This window comes from Protopterus annectens, chromosome 9.part0, assembly GCF_019279795.1.
Source record: "Protopterus annectens isolate FY-2018-M chromosome 9.part0, PAN1.0, whole genome shotgun sequence".
NCBI lineage: Eukaryota > Metazoa > Chordata > Ceratodontiformes > Protopteridae > Protopterus > Protopterus annectens.
In genome coordinates, this window is record NC_056743.1 from 1,734,597,665 (window position 1) to 1,734,621,207 (window position 23,543).

The window sequence follows — 23,543 nt, forward strand, 5'->3', positions numbered from 1 at the left end:
ACCTAGAGCAAGCTTTAACTGTTTTCATAGTTATTTACTGCATTTTTTATTATCTGCACTTAAAAGTACATTTTAGTCGAAATTAGTCTAATTCAAGTCGAAAAGTGTTTGTTTGCTGTTTAATTTAATTCTTTGGCTGCCCACTAAAGTGTGCTAGCCTGTACTACTGACTTATTGCCTTTTCTGCATTTCTGTGTGTTTCTATTTAAAAACAAAAAACATATTCCTTGTTTTCCTGCCTCTCCTAAACTAGTTAGACCAGTTTACAGGCCTTGCTGTATCCTGGGCTGTGTTGTAGTTCCTGTGTTGTCCATTGCCTTACTTGGATAGAAGGAAGTTTCTTAGCTCACCAGTGGGAGTGGGGAGCCTTGAATAGCCTACCTGTCCTTGAGGGAAGTGACCTCAGCACAAGAAGCTGTAGTAATTGGTCATTTTGGACCATTTCTAGCTCTTTTGAAGTTCCCTGGTTAAAATCTGCCTCTGGCATTTTTTTGAAGCCATATTGCTCTGAAACAGCTCCATGTGGTCCTGTTGAGTCTTCCTGGCTACATAGAACTGAAAAAAGCGACTGCTTTCCTGATTAAGTATCCTGCTGTTTTTATATTTGTTTTACCTTCTACTGCTTACCTAGAGCAAGCTTTAACTGTTTTTATAGTTATTTACTGCATTTTTTATTATCTGCACTTAAAAGTACATTTTAGTCAAAATTAGTCTAATTCAAGTCGAAAAGTGTTTGTTTGCTGTTTAATTTAATTGTTTGGCTGCCCACTAAAGTGTGCTAGCCTGTACTACTGACTTATTGCCTTTTCTGCATTTCTGTGTGTTTCTATTTAAAAACAAAAAAAACAAAAATATTCATTGTTTTCCTGCCTCCTAAACTAGTTAGACCAGTTTACAGGCCTTGCTGTATCCTGGGCTTTGCTGTAGTTCCTGTGTTGTCCATTGCCTTACTTGGATAGAAGGAAGTTTCTTAGCTCACCAGTGGGAGTGGGGAGCCTTGAATAGCCTACCTGTCCTTGAGGGAAGTGACCTCAGCACAAGAAGCTGTAGTAATTGGTCATTTTGGACCATTTCTAGCTCTTTTGAAGTTTCCTGGTTAAAATCTGCCTCTGGCATTATTTTGAAGCCATATTGCTCAGACACAGCTCCACGTGGTCCTGTTGAGTCTTCCTGGCTACAGAGAACTGAAAAGCGACTGCTTTCCTGATTAAGTATCCTGCTGTTTTTATATTTGTTTTACCTTCTACTGCTTACCTAGAGCAAGCTTTAACTGTTTTCATAGTTATTTACTGCATTTTTTATTATCTGCACTTAAAAGTACATTTTAGTCGAAATTAGTCTAATTCAAGTCAAAAAGTGTTTGTTTGCTGTTTAATTTAATTGTTTGGCTGCCCACTAAAGTGTGCTAGCCTGTACTACTGACTTATTGCCTTTTCTGCATTTCTGTGTGTTTCTATTTAAAAACAAAAACATATTCCTTGTTTTCCTGCCTCTCCTAAACTAGTTAGACCAGTTTACAGGCCTTGCTGTATCCTGGGCTGTGCTGTAGTTCCTGTGTTGTCCATTGCCTTACTTGGATAGAAGGAAGTTTCTTAGCTCACCAGTGGGAGTGGGGAGCCTTGAATAGCCTACCTGTCCTTGAGGGAAGTGACCTCAGCACAAGAAGCTGTAGTAATTGGTCATTTTGGACCATTTCTAGCTCTTTTGAAGTTTCCTGGTTAAAATCTGCCTCTGGTATTTTTTTGAAGCCATATTGCTCAGACACAGCTCCACGTGGTCCTGTTGAGTCTTCCTGGTTACAGAGAACTGAAAAAAGCGACTGCTTTCCTGATTAAGTATCCTGCTGTTTTTTTATTTGTTTTACCTTCTACTGCTTACCTAGAGCAAGCTTTAACTGTTTTCATAGTTATTTACTGCATTTTTATTATCTGCACTTAAAAGTACATTTTAGTCGAAATTAGTCTAATTCAAGTCGAAAAGTGTTTGTTTGCTGTTTAATTTAATTGTTTGGCTGCCCACTAAAGTGTGCTTGCCTGTACTACTGACTTATTGCCTTTTCTGCATTTCTGTGTGTTTCTATTTAAAAACAAAAACAAAAACATATTCCTTGTTTTCCTGCCTCTCCTAAACTAGTTAGACCAGTTTACAGGCCTTGCTGTATCCTGGGCTGTGTTGTAGTTCCTGTGTTGTCCATTGTCTTACTTGGATAGAAGGAAGTTTCTTAGCTCACCAGTGGGAGTGGGGAGCCTTGAATAGCCTACCTGTCCTTGAGGGAAGTGACCTCAGCACAAGAAGCTGTAGTAATTGGTCATTTTGGACCATTTCTAGCTCTTTTGAAGTTCCCTGGTTAAAATCTGCCTCTGGCATTTTTTTTAAGCCATATTGCTCTGACACAGCTCCTTGTGGTCCTGTTGAGTCTTCCTGGCTACAGAGAACTGAAAAAAAGCAACTGCTTTCCTGATTAAGTATCCTGCTGTTTTTTATATTTGTTTTGCCTTCTACTGCTTACCTAGAGCAAGCTTTAACTGTTTTCATAGTTATTTACTGCATTTTTTATTATCTGCACTTAAAAGTACATTTTAGTCAAAATTAGTCTAATTCAAGTCGAAAAGTGTTTGTTTGCTGTTTAATTTAATTGTTTGGCTGCCCACTAAAGTGTGCTAGCCTGTACTGCTGACTTATTGCCTTTTCTGCATTTAGCGTGGAGTTGCCACTAGAGCCCCATCGGGCAGCGCCGGTTAAACAAGGTTAAACTATTTCTGGCTCCGTAAAGTCTGCTCTTCATTTTTTCCCTTAGAACTGCTCTACTTGTAATCTAAACAGTCTATTCTCTATCTGTAAAGCTCAGCACTTGTTCCTAAAGCATTTTTTAGTCAGGTAAAGCACTTCTATATTATACAAAGTACTTCACTAGCTTAAAACCCCCTTGAGTACCCACTTCCCTATAGGTCCTTTCTGACTCTATTACACAGCAAACTTTTTCATTTCTTCTAGCATGTCAAAGGGTCAGTTGCTAGCGTCCTCTCCTGCTCAGCTGGTGAATCAGGGAATATTGAGGCAATTTTACAATTGCCTCATGTACACAGACAACCCTCTCCTCCTCCCACAAAACGCAAATACATGCGAGAGATGCAACTATATAGCCAAACTGGAGGCTGAGCTCTCTCAACTCAGGACTGGCAAAACCAGACAGGAGGAGAAGGTAACCACACACACCATAAACCCAGTCTCACATAGAACTATCACAACTACAAATCAAACACATAAACACACAAAGACATACTCGGAGGCACTGATCAAAAATCTACCAAAACAGCAGAGGCCTCCAAAGCAGACACCCAAACAACTGCCACCTCATGACATAACACAAGCAACACATAGATCACAAAGTCAGTGTGCAAATCAGTCACAGCCCTTAAGGCCAAACACAATGCCAGACACACTTGTCATAGGTGACTCCATAGTCAGACACACTGACGTCCCACTCACCAGACTGAACAAGGAGAGGGTCACAGTAAGCTGCCTGTCGGGTGCTAGAATCCGCCACATAACACAAGCACTCAGGTCACTCCACAGCAAGTACAAGTATGACTCAGTCATTGTCCATGCCGGTGTGAATGACCTGAGACGTACCTCCCTGGACTACATGAAAACAGACATAAAGGAGCTCTCAGATTATGTAGCCCAGGCTGGTATGACCCTGACCCTGAGCAGTATCCTACCTTCACCATGAATGATGCCACAATACAGAGACAAAATGATCAGTTTTAATAATTGGCTTAATTTCTGGTGTCATTCTAAGGGGATCCAATGTCTGTCTGCCTGGAATGACTTGCTTGACAAGCCACGCTGCTTCGCAAGGGACAGCTTGCACCTGTCACCCCTGGGTTTCCGGATATTGGCAAAGGCTCTTGCCACCCCCATAGTGCCTTTTTTAGACAAGGCTCAAATTCTAAACCCACCGCCCTAGAAAACAATAATGGAAAAAAACTAAGGGTAATGCTGCTCAATGCCAGAAGTCTAAATCTCAAGATGCACGCCCTCGAAGCCCTCCTCAGTATGGAGAACATCGATGTCTGTGCTGTGACTGAAACCTGGTTCAAGGCTCCTGACAGCACCCCGGCACTATCAGGTTTTACCTCATATCATGCGTTCCGGCCCCAAAAGCCTGACCATACCACAAAAGGAGGGGGTGTATCCATATTCATCAAGGATACCCACACCTCCAGGCTGGTGGCAACTCACGAAGCATCAGAGACCATTCAGGTGCAATTAACCATAGGCAAAACTGCTTTACAGTTTGTAGCATGTTACAGGCCACCCTCTCAAACTCAGGAACCCCACACAGCCTTCCTGAAGACACTGGAGAGTATAAATGTCTCTCCAAACACCATCATATTGGGTGACTTCAACTACTCAAACATAGACTGGGAACATTACTCATGCCCCAATACCCTAGCCCAAAGGTTCCTGGAGTTCATAAACTCAAATGCTATGGAACAACTTGTCACCATTCCCACAAGAGGTGAAAATATACTAGACCTGATCATCACAAACATCGGGAAAAAATGCTCCACACTGGAAGTATATCCCTCATTGGTGAGATCAGACCATAAACTAATCTCACTGGAGATCCACATCCCGCCCCCACCCCCAACAAAAAAGACCACAGTGAAGAACTTCTCAAAAGCCAACTTCACACTTCTTAAGACCGGTGTGGTATCCTTCAAGGCCCCTGAGTCATTGGAAACCACAACCCACGCTGCTGAATCCCTTACAAATGCTTTCTACGAGCACCTCCAGGATTGCATGGATCAAGCAATCGCAAATAAAATCAAGACCCTTTCCACCAAAGGCAAGCGCCCGATCTGGTGGACCCCAGCCATAAACAAACTTTACAACAAGAGGAGAAAGCTACTACAAGATAGAGCAAAATCCCTAAAAGGGAAGACATCTCTGATCAATACTAGTAAAAACTACGATCACTCATAAAATCATCCAAGGCCAACTTTGAGAGAAAAATCGCCAAGGACTCAAAAGACAATCATAAGGCCTTCTTTAGCTATGTTAGAAATCTGGGTGGAAACTCCCAGATATGCTCAGAATTAGTCTAAAATGATACAAAAATCACTGAACCCACAGACATTGCAAACATACTGGCAGACAGGTTCAGTGAAAATTTCTCCCCTCCCTCCTCCCCAAAAGGAGAAATATCTATCCCAGCAGAGTGTAGCCTCCCAATCATCTCAAATGCCCAGGTGAGAGCTGCTCTCTCTAAAGCTAAAAACACAGTATCAGTGGGACCGGATGGTGTCCCCGGCTGTGTGCTACACAAACTCAATGAGGAACTAAACCCACACATAAGGCTGCTGTTTAATCTTAGCCTTACCACAGGATACGTACCCAAAGAGTGGCGTACGGCAACTGTGGTCCCACTCCATAAAGGCGGTGCTTCTACGGACCCTGATAATTACCGCCCCATAAGCTTAACAAGCCTGGTCTGCAAAGCTATTGAGAGGATCATAATGGAACTCATAAATAAAGACATAGGGGACCTACAGACATTGGATCCTACCCAATTCGACTTTGTCAAGGGCAGATCATGCCTCTTGAACTTGGTCGACTTTTTTGAAACAGTCACCAAGGCTATTGATGAGGGTAAGGCAGTTCACACAGCCTACCTTGACCTTGCAAAAGCTTTTGACACAATACCCCACTCGGGTATCATAGAAAAGCTCACCAGCTTAAATGTAAACCCATATGTCACAAGATGGGTTGCAAACTGGCTCAAGGACAGAACCCACAGGGTTAGAGTTGCTGGTGCCATGTCAGACTCCAAGCCAGTCACAAGCAGTGTCTCACAGGGCTCAGTCCTGGGCCCCCTCTTGTTCGGCATCTACTTTTCAGAAGTGCAGGCAAACATAGGAGGATTGTGGCTGACAAAGTTTGCAGATGACTGCAAACTGGGCGCCATAGTCGAAAATCCATCAGATACAGATATCCTTCAGAGAGGTCTCATAGAAATGGATAACTGGTGCCAGAGCCATGGCCTTAAGCTAAACGCCAAAAAATGTATAGTCATACCCTTTGGTAAAAACAAGGTAACCCCAAGTTACCACATAGGTGGCAATCCATTAAGCACAGAAGAGGTTATCAGGGACCTGGGGACCCAAGTTGACAGTAACCTTTCTTTTGACACTCACATTGCTAAAGTGGTTAGGAGGACCTTCTACATTGCCCACCTGATTATGAAGGGATTCACATCCAGATCAAGGGAGGTCATTGTTCCCCTGTACTCTTCACTTATCAGACCAATGATTGAGTACAATGCCCCATTTGGAATGTATCTTACCTGACACCTGCAACAATTGGAAAGACCCCAAAAGTTCCTCACCAAAAGGATAAAGGGGCTCAAAAATATGCCATATGCTGCCCGACTGAAGAAACTCCAGCTCTATTCATTCGCATACCATCTGCTCAGAGGTGACCTGTGCCTGACATACAAGGCCATGTCCAACCTGGAATTAATGGACATGCTCCACCTCAAAAAATCCAAATCCACCAGAGCCACAAGAGCAAGAGACTTAAACCTCAACACGGATATAAATAGGACGTGCTGGAGGGACAGATTCATCACCCAGAGACTCCCTATGCTGTGGAACAGAATCCCGGTCCATTTGAGACAGAGCACCTCGCTGGCTCTGTTCAAGAGGAATCTTGACCAGTGGATGGGAGATCGTAGGTTTACCCCGGGGATCATCTCTGTATCACTGCTGGACAGAGGCATGGCAAACTAATGGGTATAGTATTCTTCAACCTAAGGGGTGGTGAAAGCCACACAACTCTGGCTAGGCTTATAAATGCCCTAGGGCAGATAGCCTAGTATGAACCTATGAACCTATGGTTATCCTGACCTTTGTCATACTTTCAGACATTTTACATGACTCCTGCATTCCTTTGCATTCTTCCTGTAGGACTTTCCACATTGGTTCCTCTTCCCATTGGTAGGACTCTAGGGGGAATCCATATGGTCATCCAGTTTTCTTCTCTTTCATCTTGTATATGGCATTCCTTATCTTATCCATTGTCACCTTCAATCATCTTGTGTGTTTGTTTGGTGTCCAGTATCTATCCCTCTACATTCTTTCTCTAGTCCAATTCTGAGACTATTGTCACTTCCTGTAGCTTGTAAATCTTCCTATAGGATTCTTTAAATACTTCCCCTGATTAGATCCTCCTTTTCTAATTATTCACCATCTCCTCCCCTTATCCATCATACTGTTCTCTCTGCCTGCTTCTTCTTGAATTTCTTGACTAGCTGTTTCCCTTGTGCCTCATCCAGTAACATTATTGATTTTCCTGTTCCATAACAGTTTTAGTTTCTAATTCCATTCTTATTGCTTTATCTCTTATCTGTAGTACTTACCCTTCATTTTTGTTTCTTCCATCTTCCTTCCTTCCACCTCTAACTCTCTCCTACTCCTCAGTCACCCTTTCTTCTAGCCTTTTCTTCTTCTTCCCATTTGCACTCATCTGTTTTCCATGACAGTGACCTTGATCCCATCTCACCAGCTCTCTTCCATTTGTCCCTGTCTTTTATATTGTCCTGTACTGAATCCTTTACAAGTTCTCACAGTGTTTACTTGTTCCCTGTCTCCTTCGGTTTATAGCAATCCCACATCCATCCCTTCTCACCGTTTTCTGCTTCTACACACTTACCTTAACCCTTACTGCTACATGATCTCATGAATATTCCGTCTTATTTGTATGCCTTTCATTCCATGTATCCAGCCACACTTCCACACTTACATTCCTTGGATTATTTATTGCCTCATCTTTTTATTATATTCTCTCCTGTCTTTTTCCATATATTTGGTGATATTATAGTTTCCCTCATCATCTCCTTTCCATCTCTTATTGTTTGTGGCCAAGTAGCAAAAATGTTCATGTAGAATCTTTCTTCATTCCTGTCTGGTGCATAAATGTTTCCCATTGTCCAGCATGAACCTTCCACCTTTCTCTGCCACATAATTCATCTACCTATCCCACTTTTTATCACTTTCTCTGTGGTTGTCTGAAGCCCTGTATGAAATACAATTGTTATTGCCTCTTTCCTCCCCCTACTGTGTTGTCCACATCTCCATTTGGGTATTCATAGCACAGTATCCTTCTTTATCTCTAATTTTCTGTTTTATTTTTGTAAAGAACAATGCCCCCTTCCCATCATCTTAATCTTTTCATGTATTCACCTTCTCCTGATAATATTTGATACCCCCATGTTCCAGACAATGAACTATATTTCCCTTGTTATTTTTGCTCGGGTCTATATCATTTCAGTGAAAACCCTTTTGTTCGAACACCTATTTGTCGAACCTTAATTGTTGAAAGCTTGCTCTGTCAAATGACCATTTTAGAAAATTTCTTCCTAGGGGAAAAAATGTTTGGCCAACCAAACATACACCAAAAATGTCACAATATTTAAAACCCGGCAAGATGAGGGACCCTAACTAAATATATCAACTCCGAGATCACACTACAGTTAGGAAAAGGGCAAATTCCTGATGATGGCCAAGCATTGCCCTCTCCTTCCACTGCTGCTGGTCTGATGTGCAAGCTTCATTTGTATAATAGCTGAACAATTTTTTTTATTTCAAATTTTACAGCTCTTTACTCTACTTATACACCTCTTTTCCTTTATTTCTCATTTGTCAGTGGTTGTTCTTTCCCCTTCTTTCTTTTTCATGCCCCCACCACCAAAATCAGTTGTTATATCAACAATTATTATTTATTTTTCCTATGACTTTGACATGAAAGTTATGCTTACTGCAGTTTATTATATATCATTAATTAGTTATGAATATATATGTATATATATATATATATATATATATATATATATATATATATATATATATATATAGCTTACCTTGGCAGCTTCTCTATGTCCCCCTTGACTGCATTAAACATCATTGACAAAGGAATTGATTCAGATTTTTACTGCCTGTGGTGTGTGACTGTCTGTGATAACTTTGCTTAAACTTTTGAACATCCTCCTTGTTATATAGCTTAAATCATTCCCCTTCCTGTTGTAATTCCAGAATGTAATACCTCCAGCTTAGCTTTCCTTTTCTTATAGAGTATTTCCAAATAATCTTCAACCAGCTTTATGAGCATCCCTACATATCAGATAACTTGAAATAATAAGGCAACCGATATTTTTTATAGCAAATGAATAGAAACATGCCAAAACATGCATTAGTCTACTTTCTGCCACTGTTTGCCACCATCTCACTTTGTGTATCCTTTCTATTACCATTTATTGGTTTACTAGTATCACTGATCTGTCATGGTGTAGATTCATTTCAAATCATTACAGTTCACTGTTGCTCACTCTTCATTATATTCCATTTATCCTGACTTAACTGTTTCTTGATTGATTTTCAAAATTATTTAGCTTTTCTCCCTGTATATTATTATGTCTGTGAGTTTATGTTTTCTGTGAATCTGTTCTTAGAGCTCAGCTTTAATTGTTGCTTATCTGCCCCCAGATCTTGTGGCTTCTCATGTAGCTTTCCCCTTTTGTTTGTTGGTGGTCTTTCATTCATTTCAATGATCTCACATCCTGCCCTACTGTTATTACCTTTTCAAACAAAATGCACATTTGCTCCTCATCTTCAAATTTAAGAGCAGCAATCTGTACCTTCTTTTGTTCCTGCTTACTCATCTTTCCTTCTGTTTCTTTCCCCCTGGGAACATTATTTATATCCAGATTTCAACAGGCCCAGTCCTGAGTTTTAGGCTTATGCAGCCATTTTGGCTGGATCCTTCATGCTCTCGTGTGGGAGTCATTTTTGACATTTGTAAAGCATTTGATTCCCTGGAGTGGAACTTTTTTTAAGATTGGTCCCTAATATGGACAAATCAGAAATTTACAATATGAATTAAAGCCCAGTGGGCAACTGGAGGATGTGTGGCCCAAAAGACTAACAAGACAAAGATACCCTGCATCCCCTATCTATATCTGTTAGTACGGAGAGCTAATAAATGCTTGCAAGGAAACCCAGGTAAATGCTAGCTACTTGGCCTCTTTGCAGATGATTTCATGCTAGTCTTGGATTGGATGTAGTCCTGTTGGACATTTGGAAGGTCTTTGAATCTTACACTTTAGAGTCTGACTTTGAATATAACACGTTATTTTACTGATCACTTATTCTTTCTGATATAAAAATGACACATTACCAAAGGTTGCAGAATTATGCTATATAATCCAGCACCCAAAATTAAATTCTCCCTTTACACCAATATATATTTGAGATTTAACTTTTAATCACCAAACATACCTCATGACTTAGTATACCTGCTTGCCTTACTAGAGTCTGGTTGGAAATGAAAACAACAAAACGATATTAAACTGCAACAAGACTTGGTAGTCATCCTCTCCAAAACCTCGTAAGCTTAACACTGCATGCTATAAGCATTCCCATGAACATTCTCCTATATTGTTTGCATTTTTTTGTAATTCTGAGACTCACACTTATGAGTCTCAGCATTACAATAGACACCCATTTTTTCTAACTTAGTTTACACCAGCATTTGTCTTCTTTATTCTTTTATATATATATATATATATATATATATATATATATATATATATATATATATATATATATATATATATATATATACATACATACATACATACATGGGTTCACTACTAAATCTCGAAGACCAGAATCTTGAGATTCCATAATCTCGAAAATATAAAAATAAAAGATATGTAAAAAAAAAACATTTAGAAACATATATGCAGTAAGCTCCCATGCCCAAACCCCCGGCTGCATCTATAAACAACTGCAGGTCCCCTTGCTCTATCCAATCCAACTGCCAAAGTTAGATCCCATTAAACTGATGTAAAAACTCCGTCCACAAAACTAGGTCCTCCTTAGCTAACTTGCTGACTCTAACTCTGTAGTGCTTACTTTTCCCTCCTTTCAAGAGAAAGGCAACAGACTGACAAAACGTCCATCTAGAATGCACTGCCCTGCAAGCAAAGTTTATCAAACCCAACAATTCCATCACATCCCTCACCCAAACCTTAGTCTTGGACTTCACCCAACTGACTTTTCTCCTACAGCTGAAACACCTTGTCCTTTGGCAAACAAAACAAACTCTGTTTTGCGTCCACTGTCAAACCCAGAAAATCCAACACCTTCGCAGAACCTTCCAACTTATGCTATGCCAGCGGTACTCCCAGTGCCTCACACATCCCCAGAAACTCCTGCATAGCCACCTGTGCCCCTTCTCTACCTTCACCCACCAACAAAGGTTCATTGGGATAGTGAACCGCTTGCTGCTCATCTACCCTATGCAGACATACCCAATGCAGTGCTGAGCTAAACTTCTCAAAAGTTGAACATGCCACTGCACATCCCATAGGCATGGCAGTGTCAAAATAAAAAAGTATCATCCACCACCATGCCCAATAAAGGCTGATCCTCCTCCTGTACCAGCAACAAGAGAAAAGCTAACTCAATGTCTACTTTAACCAGCCAAGGATCATCAAAACCCCTAATGATTTGGACCGCATCATCCAAGGACAAGTTTGTCACTTTAACCTCCTCCCCAGGGATGAAATCATTAACAGACTTGCCTTTGGGGTATGACAAATTATGGATTAAACAAAACTCACCCTGCTTCTTCTTAGGAACCAACCATAGCAGTGACACTTTATATTCAGGAAAAGGGGGCCAATCAAATGAGCCCAACAATCTCCCCGCCTGACACACATTCTCAATCAAAGCTCGTAAAACATCCTCCATCCCTCCCTCTCACAGACTTCAAATGTTTTCCCAGCATGCCATCACTCACCAACATAGACTTAATCGAAAACCCCCTAGGAAAAACCCTCATCTAATCCCCAGCTACAGCTGGTAGTGGATAAGGTGCCAGCAAGTCCTTCAAAACCTGAATCTTAATAGGTGAATGGGTCCCCTGGTCACTCCCTACTTCCATAAAAGGACCTCCCCTTTGGCCCTGAAAATTAGCCTGGCCATGTACCCCTTGCAACGCCATGCAAGGACTACCCCAACCTCTTTGGCCCGTGAAATAAGAAGCTTGACTGCCAAACTGACCCCCACCACATTGTGTAGCTGCATGTGCCCCCATACACTTAGAACAAGTATGGGAAAATCTGCAACCTACCCAGGAACACCTGTCTGCGTTAAACGCCCAACACACCCAGGCACCACCTTCAGTAGGCTGAGTCATCCTATTCCCCATCCAAAAGTGTCCATCATGGTAGAAAGCCAAATATCCAAGTGTCTGACTTCCCAATGCATAGATTTGTCAACCGCCTTTTGTTTATGAAACTTCTGATCATACCAAAACCATGCATTACCAGGCCACAACGTCTGTGCCTCCCTTATAGTAAAAAAATAGGCCAAGAGAGGAAGGGCCAATGAAGTATCCCTCTCTAAACACACTGCCATGTAGTATATAAAACCCAAGACCCAATTATCCCATGACCTAGGCCGGAACCTACTCACCCATTTGCGACCTATAGCCACCAATGCTACCAAAAGGTCCTTCCCATTAGCCAACTCCGCTTCATCAAACGTGGACCCCATGCCCATCAATAAAATCAAAAATATCAATAAATTCCCCTTTCCAAATCTTCTCCTTCACTACCAGCGATATTTGAGGGGTCAATAAAATTGGTTCTCCCTCCTGTTGAAGTGCCTGCATCATCAACCGATGCCCCAGAAGCGACCCAAACTCTGACTCTACCTCATCTAGGCCAGGCCTCAAATCATCCTCTAACAACATTAGGGTAAGTAAATGTGGAAGGTGTGCATACTGTAAGTATATTATAGACAAGGAGCAGGTGGTGTTGAACAATAATATGAATAGTGTTATTAAATTCAGGAGATGCAATTGTTTTAGTAAAGGTATGGTATACCTAGCATTACGTAAAGACTGTTCCAGTTTTTATGTAGGAAAATCAGAGCGGACACTTAATAAACTCATATATGAACACACCTACAATATTAGAAAGAAAAGTCCGAACAACGCACTATATAGACACCTTTACATGGAAACAAGTCACACAGGATTTTTATTTGGAATCTTGGTACAAGTACCCATGGACTCTAGAGGTGGGAATTGGGAAAATTGGTTAAGTTGTAGGGAAACACACTGGCAATTAAGATTAAATGCCACCAGTCCCCCAGGTCTAAATGACCACATATCAATCAAACCTTACTTAGTCAGGGAAGCAAAGAAATTGTAATGAAAGTACAGTTTGCATATTCATATGTACATGTTACTGTTGTATAATATACAACTTTGTCTGGTACATGATTTTATGCAATACTTTTTTTAGGTTTATATTTTCCATACATTGATTAAGCTACATTTAGTTAAGAAGGTAAAGAATCATGGTTACTAATGTAGAAAAAGTATAATTTTATACTTATATGACATTGAAGTATATGTTTTATTTTATTTTTAAATGTTGTGTAGTATACTGTTTGTACAATGTAACTTTGAACACATGAGGAAAAGAGTTTATTACACCTATTATGAATGTTTTAGAAAAAGGGAAGGGTATGTATGTACTTTTAAATGTATTTGGCACCATTTTAAAGGCAATGGGTATTTATACAGATTATTTTTGGTCATTTGTACTCACTTGATAAAGCCCAGCAATTGCAGGGAGAAAGTGCTTGTGGTTTGAACTTTATTGAACTTTATTTAATACATTTTTAATTATCAGTCATTCTCAGTGTGCCTACATCATCTATTTCTTTGTTGAACATAAAGGTATTATCAAAACCCCAATCACAGTCAGTTAGAGCCTTCAAATCCCTCCCCGATGCAGCACCTTGAATACTCACACTCAACCCTGACTCACTCCCTGTAACTGCACCTACATCCTCTGCCTCCCCCGCCAAACTTGGTGAATGATTACCTGCCAAAGATAAAGGAGCTGCCACTGGCATCTCAACCTCCGCTGTACTATCCTCTGTTGGTGTCTGCCTGGCTGTCTTAGCTCTCAGTGTTTGAGTTCCAGTCCCCATCTGCCTCTTTCTTTGAGTATTCAGATCCTGCAAAGATGCTGTTGGAACCTCATTAGGAATCTCTCTAAACAGGTCTTCAGCTTGTCCCACAATACTGATGATCGCCACTCACCATAAAGAAAAGAAAATAAAGATTGTTAGAGCAGGCAATAAATAAAACATTAATAGAGCTAACCAATAACATCACTTTAAATCCAGGAACAGTAAACTTAAACACTACTACCAGCCCCCCCCCCAAATAAATCTAGTAACAGCAGCCAAAATTACCACACCTGCCTAGTGACAAAACCAGAAATTATACATTGAAATCAGAGCAAATGTACCACTACACCATCTGCTCTGACAATCCCTTAACCTTATAGTCACAGCTTAGACCACGACCCCTTTCAACCAGTTATTTAATAACATAATCACCCACCTAGCTCACTCCCCAATTTAAGCTACAATCATCCCTACCAAGCCTCGAGCCCAGTCATTGATCTGCCATAATAGCTCTGTCTTATTTAATTTACCTTCACCCATCATTCGGTTACCTCCTACAACACCCCCCTTTCCCAAAGTCTATAGCTGTCGCTGGTGAAAACAAAATTTCACTAGCTTGCAATGCTACCCAGACCTGTCATGTAACTGCTAAAATCTGCTCCTCCCAACCACTCCCTGATGCAGAACAAATTGTATTAATGATGTACTTCTGTTGAGCTGTGATATAACCAGCTTTGTCTTTAGTTCACTTTTAAAAAAAAAAAAGCTACCCAAAGTGCCCTTCATGTAACAGGTAATGTGTTCCACTGTTCACTTCCCATTGCCTCTATGCAATGGTCACGCAGACTCTGTTCCTACCACATGGTGGTTAGATGCCACAAAGTAAGTGGCAATGCCTTAGCCATATATGTGTTGTAAAGGCCACAAAGACTTCTTCCATCCTTATCAAGGGGATTGCTAAACTTATCTCCTGTCATACACGTTTTATTTTTATTATTATTATTTTTTTTTTTTTATAAACAAAGCCATGTTTGCAGCTAGATTGCACATGTGCACACCCCACACTGATGAGAAGCATGCTTTGCTGGCTCCTCCATCAGCAACTAACACTGTGACACCAGGGAAATCTACTAACCCCACCAACGAAACAAACACTAGCTATAAAGCCTGTGGTAACCTACTACAACAACTAGCGCATGGAAAGAACTATTCTCCCATTCATCTACCTACTACAGATATACCTCAACAGATTGCCTCCCCACTGTACATGCATATGCTACGACACCAGCCTTGCATGCCCATGAAAATGCCACCACCACCACCACCAAAGAGCCTCCCCCCAAGAACAATAGAATAACTGGACAAGAACGAACCTGCGGCTATCCACCAATGAACTGCATCTCCTGGACCTGGGCACCCTAACAACAATAACTCCAACCCTACCTTCGGAAAAAGAATTACCGCACAGACTGACCACCATCTTGCTACGAGTGCCATGCAGCAACCGACCAACTCACCAACAACCGACATCAGGAGCAAACCACAGTAAGTAGTTTACACTATACTACCAACGAAGCCTACAGTAGTAAGTAACACCACTCACTCCCCTTCACATTCAGTCTTACTGCTTCCCTCTTTCCCTCGACCATGCATACAACCCCCATTGCTCCCCCTCTCACTCTCTTTTTTTTAACTAGTACTCAAGGACTATCCTCCCCTACCCCTCTGTACAATCTCGCACCACAAATCCCTCTTCAAAGAGATGGAGAGGAAAGAAGAAGAAGAAGAAGAAAACAAAAAAACACTCTCCTGCAGATATGGCCCCAAGAAAAAAATTGTACTCACCTGTATGCTAGGAAACCACCCTAGGCCTACCTTTACACACCTCAGGTCATCAGGACGTGATCTTGCTTCAACAACAAGACCACACCAAATGTGCTTCCCAACACTAATTTCTCCTTCAAAAACCCTTAAGACCCACCCATTAATCCTCCCTCAGCTTCCCCCTTTCCTAACTACTCCCTACCCACACACTTAACTTATCTCCCGTACCTCCCTACATCCCAACTCCCACCACCACTAACCCCATACTGAAGCTGTCCCATGACAACTTTGTCTGTTCCAAACTTCATTTCTTCTGGCCAAGGAAAACAACCTACTTTGTCACTCCAAAGAGGAGAGCAGCCTTTTATTAAGGCATGCTGATAGTACTTTTTCTGCACACCTCCCCCTGTTATTGCCAGTGTGTCAAGGCAGAACCTGCTCTCCCTCCAAACAGCAGTCGATAACAGTTGGAGACTGATCACTCTGGTACCCAAGAAGGAGCATCACCTTAATGTTTTAAAAAACCTAAATGGGTACCCATCCAGCAAAGACTGATTCTGTTACTAGTTAACTTCACAGTCATACTCCTCCACCTCACATCTTCACCCTTCTTTGCAAATTGATAAATCCTAAGATCCACCAACTACAAGTTACAACATGTATTATTAATCAAATAGCATCCTTCCAGGGATTACCCCAAGGAACAGGTTTTATGTCTCAGAACATAGCTTCTCCTACCTCACACCCCATATCTTGAGCTTCATACCAATAACAATTTAGTCACTGTTTAGTTCCCAATAATTTCAGAATAAATAAACAAATGTCATCCAGTCTTGCACAACATACTTTTTGTCCAACACACCTGGTTACTACAATTACATTATTACTATACTCTATCCTTTTTCCAGTACTTCTGAGATAACACAGAATTTAAATTAAAATCCCAGAGCAACAGCAGCATTAAACCACAGCAACACCAAAAGAATGGATGGTGGTCAAGGAAAATGGCCTGTCTATAACAATAAAACATTTCCACTTTAAATGTTTAAATTGATTTACTTATCTGCAGTTGGTTACAGGGAAAGCCAAATGGGCATAAACCCCTTTTGAGCAGAGGTCCTAAGAGAAAAGCTCGATTGAATGCAAATGTAAAAAATATAAAATTGCACATGCAGTGTACATATGTACGATGTACAGAGTCATAAAATAATGCATTCAGGTTACTCTGAGCAGGCATTAAACATATTACTTATCTGATATGTAGAATACAAGTTTTTTAAGTTGCATTATGACCAAATACATATTATATAAAGAAACTATAATGTAAAATGTCAGTCTGTTAGGAAGAGGTTACAATGCCTGACCAGGTTTCATGAGGAAAATGCAATGTGAAATTCAGTAAAGGTGGATGCAGGTGTTGAGTAATGTGTTATTAGTCAGTGGGATAACCAAAGTAGTTGTAGGGCGTATAAAATATTACATGTATGTTCCTTTTTTTTTTTGCAAGTGAATGATTGCATAGCAGAATAAATCTTGTTGTTTTCTGAGCAGGTTGATGGAGAATCCATGTGGCTGTAGGTGTTAGTTTTTGGACTTTCTGCTATCGGTCATACTGATGAATAAAGTAATAAACTAAAACAAATGGAAAATACACACAGGAAGTAAACAAAATATTAGAGAAGGACTGAGGCAAATGAACTATCTTGGTAACTTTGTGAAAGAGGGTCTGCTGCCCTGTACAATTCTCCACGTGTGTAATTTATCTTTCTCAGCCACTAATTACTTTTGCCACTAGCAGAGGAATAACAGGTCAGCATCTCCCTCACATAATGTCAATGGCAGTAACCATCTATAATAACAGTATACCATCGCTGATCTACTGATATTGTTTATAGTAATGTGAGTGGGGCTGCTAGCTACTTCAATAACCCCAAGATGTCATTATATTTGTTAGTTGGGTGGCAGTCTCCCACTGCATGTTGTAACAGTTAAAATACATTAAGAACATAAATTCAATATAACCATTATAGAATAAATGTACATTGGGGATACTGTAGAATCAGCTGTTTGGTATCCATGACTAAGGAAATGTTACTGTTATCTGGTCCATGTTTGGCTACCGAATTTGAAAAATGTGAACCGCGAAACAGCAAAAGGAAAACAACGAACAGGACAGTCATTGAACTAAAACAGCATTGAAAAAACTACATTGAATGACCATAGTTGGCCAATAACGAGGAAGTAATGCGACACATAAGGTAAGAGAAGGGAAACCTTTTAAATGTTCCCTTTTCCCAACTGTAGTGCAATCTCAGAGTTGGTATATATGCATATCTCTCTCTCTCTCTCTCTCTATAAATATATATATATATATATATATATATATATATATATATATGTAGTTCCCCTTTATAAGACTGAATTAACATAAGCCTGAAATTCATAAGCCTGAAACCAAAAGCCTGAAAATTCAAAAGCCTGAAAACACAAAATACATATACTGACTTTAAACAACATAAACCATATTACTTTCCACTAAGTATAAGCAGGGGGGCAAGCACCTCCTGCACTCCCCCATTCCCCCTGCTACTTAAATATACCAACTCTGAGATTGCACTTAGTGCAATGAAATGCAATCTTGGAGTTGATATATTTAAGTAACAGGGTGTGAGGGTGCAGGGGGGCTTGCCTGCTTATACTTAGTGGAAAGTAATATGGTTTATGTTGTTTAAAGTCAGTATATGTATTTTGTGTTTTCAGGCTTTGAATTCTGGCTTTGGTCTCAGGCTTATGAATTTCAGACTTTGATGTTTCAGTCTTATGAAGGAGAACCATCTCTCTCTCTCACACACTTTCTCTCTATATATATATATATATATACATATATTTATCTATATATATATATATATATATATAATACATATATATATATATATATATATATATATATATATATATAGATATATATATATATATATAGGTTTACTATCAATATGTCGAAAATTAAAAGGAAATATGCACTTATCAGCGAAGTGTTTCGCCGAAAGTACACAATTCCATACATACCTAATGTCGAAACAAAGCTGTTGTGTCTAAATTGTTGCTCGCGACATTTCCGACATTTAACAGCACTCCCACCCTTCCCTTAACTCCCTACCTAACTAGCCTAAACTCACATTTATGCAGGGGGGCAAGCCCCCCTGCACCCCCCTGTGGGCACACCCCCCCAACTTAATATTCCAACTACAAGATCGCACTACAGTGAGGAAAGGGATGTATTTCCCTAACCGCACTGTACCGTGATTCCCTTACATGAGCGAATGTTATAATTGCGAATGCACAGTCCATTCGCAATAATAACGTTCGCTCACATAACCTGCCGAACTATGAAGTATTCGAACATATGTTGTTCGAATACTTCATAGCCGTGCAATTGCACGGCGAAATATTGATAGCAAACCATATATATATATATATATATATATATATATATATATATATATATATATATATATATATATATATATATATATATATATATATATATATATATATATATATATATATATATATATGGTTAGGGGGGTCTGTGGGGGAGTGCAGGCCCCACTTTGGACTTTGGTTGGTTGCGTGTGCGATGTTGGCTGACTATGGCCATTCAATGTAGTTTTTTTTTCAATGCTGTTGCAGTCCGATGATTTCCTGCTCTCTGTTTTTCTCTCTCTGTTTCACGGTTTGTGTTTTTTCAAATTCAGTAGCCAAACATAGACCTACTGTTAACAGTATGCACCCTGTAAATTTTAAAACTACTGTGCTACACTATTTGTCGAACTGTCAAAGGGCTGAGTGAAGGGGCAGCAGCCCCCTCACTTGTTGTAATGCAATATATATTAGGATAAACATAAAGGCAGTGGATCTGTTTTATCAGCTGTAGCTTTCCATTCTTTCAACCATGTATATCTGCTAACAACATTTAGAGTTAAATCACAAATTGCGTATATCTAATATTTTAGGGATCAAAATAAATGTGCGTATTTTATAAATTTACATTCCAGATACTGATTTCAGTATTTTAAGTAACATTAAATAGTTTTATATTTTGCAGTGTTATATTTTGTAGGATATGTACAGGGAAGGGTGGGGTTTTGTACTATGCCTACTTGCCAATCATTTTCTATAGCAAAAGAGGTGGAGGAGAGGATATCAGTGCCAATCGGTTGTTTTCCCCAACTATCTTTATGTTCATTTGAGGTACTGGTTAGAGTTTTCATCTAAGGTTAAACTCTATTGAAGTTGTTGATATCATGTTTCCTGAGACAGAGAACTAACTGCATCATGTCCACCGACAACCCTCTACTCCTAGACCATACAAACTCAACATGTGAGAGTTGGAACTATATTAAGAACCTTGAATCCTTGCTCTCTCACACACCAATCAATACATATGACAATGACAAATGAGCGGGTTGTCAGCATGCACACCTCACCTCCAACTCCACCCAAACCTTCATCACACATACCTACATATGTGAAAGCTCTCTCCAGAAACATACCTAAATACCAGAAACCTCCCAAACACAAGCACAAGCATGCTACACATAATATTTCCTCTGCAGAACACAATACACATAATAGCTCACATACTAGTGTCTCACCTGTCAAGCCCTTAGGGCAAAACATGAAACCAAATGTCATATGTGATTCCATTGTGAGACACGCAGATGTCCCTTTCACCAGGCTGGACAAGGAGAAGGTCACGGTTAGCTGTCTGTCAGGTGCCAGGATCTGCAATATCACACATGCACTCAAGTCTCTCAACAACAGGTTCTGTTATGACTCTGTCATAGTTCATGTTGGTGTGAATGACTCGAGATGTACCTCTCTGGACTATATGAAGAGAGACATGATTGCGCTCTTGGATAATTTGTCTCAGGTTGGTATGCCCTTATCCTTAAGCAGCATTTTACATTCACCTAGGATTATGCCTCAATACAAACAGAAAATGATTGATGTCAATAATTGGCTTAGTTTCTGGTGTCATTCTAAGGGGAAACAGTATCTATCAGCCAGGGATGACATAATCAACTGACCTTGATGCTTTGGCAGAGATGGTCTTCATCTGTCACCCCTGAATTTTGGCTACAGGCCAAGGCTCTTGTCATCCCCATACTACCTTTTTTAGGCAGTATCTCAAGGGCAACATTTCCAACATAAGAACTCCATCTAACAGCCTGCATATCATTGCTGGAGCCTTCCTGTGTTATGGCAGAGTGCTCTTCAAACTATCTGGAGATATACAGAGCTAAGTATATTTTACTGGCACTTCAGAGTTGTGTACTATTAATTGTTGCTTGAATAATTTTATACCATTGCTGGCTGACTTCAGAGTTGTTCACTGTTATTTTTGCTTCACTGTATAGTTTTTCAGATCTCTGCTGAAAGTGTTTTTCCCTGTTCCTGTCTTGTTGTTTAAATTTGGTGGCTTTTGCAGTTGCCCACGCCCACTGTAGATTTGATCTGGGACACTTCCCCCAGCCCCATCTCTTTACCTCATTCTACCTAATAAACTCCTTCTGCACTTGTTTTTAGTCATTTTTAATTTAATTGCATTTTTTAAACTGTTTGGTCTAACATTGCTACACACTCAAGTGTGCTAGCTTGCACTGCATTTAAATTGTTTTTACTGCTGTTTTAGCTACTTTTCTGTATAAAAAAAATCTAAGCCTGTGTCCTACCTTTCCTGTAAGTAGAGTAGTCCAGATTCAGATTTGCTATATCCAGAACTGTATGTAAGCTTCTGAGCCCCCCAAGCTTTCTGTGTTGGAGGGAAGCCTTCTAGCTTATCAATGGGAGTGGTAAGCACTAGGTAACCTATCTACCACATAAGGAGTGGTTCTGGCCCCGAAATTTTAGTTACTGGCCGTTTGGGCAGTTTTTCCATCTCGCTCAAATTTCTGATTTAAAAGCCCACATTTGCACTTGTTTACCCCCTTTCCTGTAACCAGTTTAGTCCAGATACAGATTCTTAGTTTTAGCACTTGAATTTGCTTATTCGTGATAAGCACTTGTTCAGAACTTGTTGTAAGCACTAAATAAGCTACTAATTACTACAGCACTCAGCCTTCCTCATTACTTAGAGGAAAACAGTTTTTGTACTTACTTTCCTCACTTGCTTAGAGAAAAACAGCTCTTATATTCACTTTCCTCACTTATCTAGAGGAAACTAGTTTTTTATTCATGCATGTCCAAGGGTCAGCTCCTAGTGTTCTCTCCTGTCTATCTGATGAATCTGGGCATCTTGGGGCAATGCAGCAATTGCCTCATGTACACAGACAACCCTCTCCTCCTACCACCCAACACTGCAACCTGTGAGAGATGCACTTATATAGCCAAACTGGAGGTAAAGCTCTCTCCAACCAAGACTGAACTTGACAGTCAAGAGGAGAAGATAAACACTTGCACCACACTCATCACATAGTCTCACTAAATCTACACCACCAAAATCCACACATAGAAACACAAAAACATTTGTGGAGGCTCTCAGTAATAATCTGCTCAAACAACAGAGACCTCCAAAGCAAAAATGCAAGCAACCTCCACCTCCCAACACAACACAAATGACACATAGCCCGCAGACTCAGTGTGTCACTCAGCCATAGACAATAAGGCAAAACAACGTACCCAACACACAAGTCATAAGTGACTCTATAGTCAGGCACACTGATGTCCCACTCACCAGGCTAAACAAGGAGAAGGTTACTGTCAGCTGCCTGTCGGGTGCCAGAATCCACCACATAACCCATGCAGTCAGGTCACTACACAAAACGTACAAATATGACTCTGTCATTGTCCATGCTGGTGTGAATGACCTAAGACATACCTCCCTGGACAACCTGAAAACAGACATGGAAGAGCTCTCTGATCTTGTAGCCCAGGCAGGTATGACCCTATCCCTGAGTAGCATTCTGCCTTCACCCAGAATGATACCACAGTACAAGGGCAAAATGATTGACTTCAACAATTGGCTAAGCTTCTGGTGTCATTCTAAAGGAATCCAGTCTGCATGGGATGACATGATCAAAAGACCATGATGCTTTGCCAGAGATGGCATGCACCTATCACCCCTGGGATTCTGGATACTGGCTAAGGTTCTTGCCACTCCTATAGTGCCTTTTTAGGCAAGGTTCAAATGACAAATTCACCACTGTAACAAGAACAGGCAAGCAAAAACTGAAGGTGATGCTACTCAATGCTAGAAATCTAAATCTCAAAATGCACTCACTCAAGACACTCCTTAAAATGGAGAACATCGATATCTGTGCAGTGACTGAGACCTGGTTCAAGGCACCAGAGAGCACCCCTGCACTACCAGGCTAGAACTCATACCACACTTTTCGGCCATGTAACCTGGACCGGAACATCAAAGGCGGAGGTGTGCCCATATTCATTATGGATATCTACATCTCCAGGCTAGTTGCTCAGAATAATGCATCCGAGGTTATCCAAGTGCAACTAACTATGGGCAAAACTGCAATCCAAATTGTAGCTTGCTACAGATTCCCCACCATGCCCCAGGATTCCCAATCCTCTTTTTTTGCGTACTGGAAAATATTAGGGTTCAACCAAACACCCTAATAATGTGCGATTTCAACTACCCCA

At 40.4% G+C, this 23,543-nt stretch overlaps 1 protein-coding gene and 1 non-coding gene across 2 annotated transcripts in view; one reads left to right on the forward strand and one right to left on the reverse strand.

Moving 5' to 3' along the window:
- The window catches only part of LOC122812233 (adhesion G protein-coupled receptor E2-like), a 1,024,993-nt gene that overhangs the window by 156,385 nt on the left and 845,065 nt on the right, over window positions 1-23,543 (forward strand). The gene's annotated exons all lie outside the window — the stretch shown is intronic.
- LOC122812563 lies at window positions 14,917-15,041 on the reverse strand. Its single transcript, XR_006366530.1, has one exon. It is a non-coding gene; the product is annotated as a U6atac minor spliceosomal RNA (small nuclear RNA).